The sequence below is a fragment of the Penaeus vannamei genome, chromosome 6, assembly GCF_042767895.1.
Source record: "Penaeus vannamei isolate JL-2024 chromosome 6, ASM4276789v1, whole genome shotgun sequence".
Classification (NCBI taxonomy): domain Eukaryota; kingdom Metazoa; phylum Arthropoda; class Malacostraca; order Decapoda; family Penaeidae; genus Penaeus; species Penaeus vannamei.
This window is the reverse complement of record NC_091554.1, coordinates 28,948,025-28,953,878: the sequence shown is the minus strand read 5'-3', so window position 1 is coordinate 28,953,878 and position 5,854 is coordinate 28,948,025.

Below are 5,854 nucleotides of genomic sequence, written 5' to 3'. Positions count from 1 at the left end.
CTTAAGAACATTTTCTCATTTGCATGTCTTGTTTACTGAAGAAAAACATGGAATTTGCCTCATCGAGATCATGCTAATCTCCGGCATGAGTATTTTGCAACAGATACGTCACCATAATTTGCGAATATTCCCTCCCCAAGCGCACTCCGCCTCCCTCCCCTCCCGCGTCGGCCCAAGCACAGCCTGGCGCTTCAAATCTGGGATTCTCGCGGCATCCGGGTTGGACTCCTCGCGGTGCATGCTGATCGGGCGGCGTGAAACAAAAAGGAAGCCCGAGAGAAGTTTGACAGGGAACAGGTTTAGTGCCGCCGACGCCGCGCGGGTATCTCACCCCGGGATCCTCGCTGCAAAACACACGCACACGCATAATGTGTGTGAGGTACTGTGAGAGCTGCGGGACCCCCTCCCCTCCCCTTTCCTCCTCCCACCTACCGCCGACTGTGAGGATTTCGGGATGTGGTAATGCTCTTTTGTATGACAGTGGCCGTGGTGCTTGCCCGTGGAAGTAACCAGCAGAGTTAAACCCAGGAAAGCTGTCCTGCGAATTCGTCCAAGAGGAGAGCGGGCCTTAACTCGAGCGAGGACCCACGACACAGAAAGGGATCTCTGCGCGACACAAGACATTCCGAGAAACACCGGGAAGCTGAGCGATATGGCCGGACGAAGACCAGAGAAACGAAACCGAAGGAGTATGTCAGGAATCCAAAGATTGCTACTTGGCCAACCGCTCGACCAACACTTTCGTATTATCCTTTGAATTAATTAACTAGACAGATTAAGAACGTGTTTATTGGAGTTTATATCACAAGTGAGTTGCCTTCACGATCTTGATAAGTACTTGCGTGTTAGAGAACGTGCTTGGACTAATACGAAGGCCCTTGGCGTTTTTCTGGGATGCGTCCAGAACACATAAAATCAATAGAAGTCCTCGCTGCCCTCCCCTCCATGAATAAATGAATGCATAAATAAACACGAGGATTCATAAAAGTTAACCCGACTCATTAACAGTCCCCGATTCTGAAGAAAATGAAAATAAAAGTAGAGTAAATAGAGAGAAAAAGTCAAAAGGTAAAACAAAAGAAAATAAAAACAGAAATTCGAACAGGACATACTACCAACAGCATGTACAGAATTCTATCATTAGTGAGAATTATAGACTAAAACCCGGTGTAGAAATCAGTGCATGAATTTGCCTAAATGAAGAATAAATGATGTGATATGCAAATCAGGAAGATAAAAATATCTCATATTTCACGGATTTGAGGTGTATCACAAATAATGGAACCTGCTTACCAGAGAAATAATGTTACATTAAAATATATGAACAGTGATTTGAATCTACACGACAGAGAGCATTACATTTTAATACTTACAAGACAGTGATGACAGGGACATAAAACCCTTTCCATAATAAATAAACAAAACAAAGAAGAAACAAAGAAACAATAGGAATAAGAAACTAACGAAAAAAACTCAATAATAAGATTTTGAAACAAAACAAACAGAAACACAACTCAATAATAAGAATTGGAAAAAAAGAAAGAATTGGAAACAAAAGAAACACAATAATAAGAACTGGAAAAAAAACAGTAAGAATAACTGGAAAAAAAAGAAACAAAAGAAAAAGCAAGACAAGAAACACAAAAACAATAATGAAAAATGAAAATGGAAGCGGGTCACACACGCGACAGCCTCGCCCCATGTCGCCGCGGAGAGAATTCCGTCGCAATTATGCAAAACAAGATTGCAACGCAGAGGGAGCGAGGGCCTACAAGCCTCACCCGAAAGATCACGCGATACTCGCCTCTCTCTCCCTCACGCGATACTCATCTGCTTCTCCATCACGCGATACTCATTTCCACGCGGTACTCATCTCCTTCTCCCTCACGTGGTACTCATTCCAACGAGGTACTCACCTCATTCTCCCTCACGCGATACCCACCACCTTCTTCTCCCTCACGCGGTACTCATCTCCTTCTCCCTCACGCGGTACTCATCTCCTTCTCCCTAACGCGATACCCACCTCCTTCTTCTCCCTCACGCGGTACTCATCTCCTTCTCCCTCACGCGGTACTCATCTCCTTCTCCCTCACGTGGTACTCATTCCAACGAGGTACTCACATCCTTCTCCATCACGCGGTACTCATTTCCTTCCTCTCCCTCACGTGATACTCATTATTTATACACGACTCCCATCTTATCTAAGTGACATTAATCTCTCTCGCAACACTCATTAATTCTAAGCGTCACTCATTTCCTTTAAGCGATTTCCTTCACGTGACATGTATCCCTTCAAGCAAAACTCATCTCCCTCACGTTTTCCTCAGCTCCCTCGTTTGAAACTCATCTCTTTCAAAGCGACAATCATCTTGAAGCGACACTCATCTCCTTCACACGACACATAGCATCTTTCATTTCCTTCAAGTAACACGCACCCCCCATCCTTCACGCGGCACTCACCTCCTTCACGTGGCACTCGTTTCCCTCACGCGGCACTCACCTCCTTCACGTGGCACTCGTTTCCCTCACGCGGCACTCCTCTCCTTCACGCGACAGTCATCTCCCTCTCGATCCTCCTCCATTCAGGGCTAATAAGGGCTGCCGCAACTCAGGCCCTTCGTGAACAGGCATGCGTCATATGTCAAGCTTAGACTTTTTTTTTTTTTTTTTCTTTTTTTCTCCATCAAATTTGAGAAAAGAAATGGTTTTATTCCATTTTCTAAGAAAATCCCAACAGGCGAAGTGAACTGATGCAAATTACACGAATGAGGAGAACGACAAAGGAAGAGAAAGATGAAGAATTCTTTGTATTCTTCTTGTTGATTCTGTACTCACACCGTTTCATTTTTTCCCCTCCATTGTTCCTAGCTTTCGCACTGGCTCCTCTGTTATCATAATCTCTCAATTCATATGTTCAGTGACTATTCTTTCCTTCTTTCTCTCTCCTAGCTTTTTCTTCCTTCCTGAATACTATCTTTATGCCATAACATTTTCTCTTGTTTATGGTTTTCTTCTTTTTAAATATTCTTCATTTCACTTGTCTTTTCTGACTATTTATTCCTGTTCGTCTGTCTGTCTATCTGTACGTCAGTTTCTCTCTCTGTATCTATCACTATTGTTTTTATCTGGCTATCTATCTACCTGTCTGTCTGTTTGTCTATCTATATATCTATCTACCTATGTGTCCATCTACCTATATATATATTTAATTATGTATCTATATATCGATTGATCGACACACCTATCTACATATACACATATATCAATACACATATCTGTCTTTTTATTTATCTATGTATGACATTTTAGGAATAACCAACCTATCTAACACAAATGTTTAAAATTTTATAAGAAGTTCACACGCTTTATTAACAAAAAACATCTGAATCATCTTTAAAGATAAGTGCTCTCTGTGAATGTCTGACAAACGCAATTTTATAATCAAATCACATTTGGATTCGCCGGACTTTCACAAGATGCAAAAGAGAGGAAATGAAATCGGATACTTCGTATGCCACAAGCACAAAGGTCTTCTAAGGTCTCTGTTGTTCCAGGCTTTCCCTGCAGTGACTAACATTTCTGGGCGCTCGCTTGGCTCGCCGGGAGATTAATTCTTCGTTTCGGCGTAATTGTTTTTACGGCACTTAGACACGTGCGCGCCGCCCCCCCCCTCCCTCCCACGCCCCTTTCCATCCCCTGCCCCCTTCCCCCCCGAGAGCCGCGCCGACAACTTATCACCTTCTCCATCTCGCCTTAGCGCCTTTCCCGAGCGCGGACGGAGCCCCGGTCCCGCCAATTAGAATTCGCATATGGTTCCGGAGGTAATCGAAGAGCTTGCACGCCTTCGAAGGTCGAGCACCCCTGGCAGGCCGGGGCGGAGGCCGGGGCGGAGGCTGGGGCGCCGGACGGGGCTCCCACCGTCATTACCTTCTTCAGGTGGATACTTGGGCTCGAGGTGATTATACCAATTGTCCAAATAGGCTTTTTCAGGCCACCACTTAAACCTAATAGAGCGCCGTAGTGGGCGATGGCGCACGTGCAGCGTGGTGATTAGCGGGGATGATGAGGGGGGCGAGCGAGGATGAGATATCAGGGGGAGGCGGGAGAGCGGAGATAAGATGAGGAAGAGGGAGGGAGAGTAAGGACTCGCGGATGAGAGTGCAGGGTTAAAGACGGTAAATAGGGGGTAAAGGTGAAGAAGAAAAAGAGGGGAGCAAGAGAACAGGTGTAGAAAGAAGACTTATTCACAAGGGGAATAGTAGAAAAGGAGAGAGGTAAAAGGATTTTGTCACATGTGGTAAAACTGAAGACGAAAAGGGGTCAATACAAAAGAGTAAACAGTAAAAGAAAAAACAAATGTTGCAATATTATACGCTTCACCAATACAATGACAGGAACAACCAGTGTGCAAAAAAATGAGACTAAAAAAGAGAACACTTGAGGAGGAGGTGAAGAAGGAGGAGGAGGAGGAGGAGGAGGAGGAGGAGACAAAATAAATTTCAAAGAACGATGGCACACTAAGGATGTAGGTTGGTAGGGGCTGGGGGTGAGGATGGTGGGGGGGGGGGGTAAGAGAGATGAAAAATGGCACCGGGCGAAGGGCGGTAAGAGGCAAAAGGAGCAACGAAGAAGCGAGGAAGAGAGAAGTGGGGAGAGAAGGAAAGACCCGAGAGACTAATCTACCCGGGAGAACCTCGGCGCAAAAGTAATCTACAGTAGATCATGGAACGGAATTGGAACTGTGACGGCGCGAGATCGAGGAGGAGCCCGCAGCGGACGGGCTATGGCGGCAGCTCCGGAGGGACCGATTGCGAGGGGAAGGGAAAGTCACTCGGCCACCTGCTTGGGGGAAGGCGCTCACCTGGCACGGATGAAATAGGACCCTTTTTCAGGTGAAAGGTTAAATCGAAGCAGAAAATGGTGGGTGCAATTTAAGAAGAAAAGGCGGTGAATGCAGGATGCACAAATAAGGAAATAAACACATGAGAAGCGCGAATTGCCGTTCCTAACAATGATTGCTAATATCGTAATTTACATGTCTTATCATTTCTAGTTTTTAAAATGTATTCTGACTTTATTAAGACCAGCATTGTTGTCGTTACTATCAAGTGTTTTTCCTATTTAGTGTCATTATCATTAAATTTATCATCTTATCTTTACTATAATTTTTGTTATCATCGTTACCATCAATATCATCAGCATCATTATTTTAATTGATATCACCAGTCTTACCAACATAATTATCACCTTTATTTTTGCCATGATAACATCAGTACCACCACCACAGAAACAATCCTAAATCTTCATGAATATCATCATACTTTTTTTTTCTTTTCTTTCTTTTTTTTAGGCCTTAATTCGATTTACACACGTATCGACAGAAATTCTAGGACGGATGATAAGACTTTCAACCACAAACTCTTTTCCGATAAGCCGAACAGTTGCTTTGTCCTGCCATATAAGGCCTGGAAATAAAACGAATACCCTTTAGGAATACTTGAAATGAAAAACGAAGGCGAGGTGACTGGATTCGCGCCTTAAAACCGGATAATCATTTTGAGTTTCCATAAAAGAGATTCTCCTGATTTTCGTAAAATTAGCGTCATGTAATTTAATTTAACTACTGTAGAGGAAAATGTGCGGCATGAGATAAAATCCTTTATGATTCTGTATGAGTATGAATCCTTTCTAAGATTAAAAGGTCAGGGAAAGATCATAGAATATTCTTTGGCAAATTTAAGAACTTTCCTAAAAACAGTCTATTCCTCCAAGGTTGTCGTAGACCTTATTTATATCTCGTTCAAAAGACTTTCACTGATTTCATCTCTGGCTTACACTATTGCCATATTCAAAA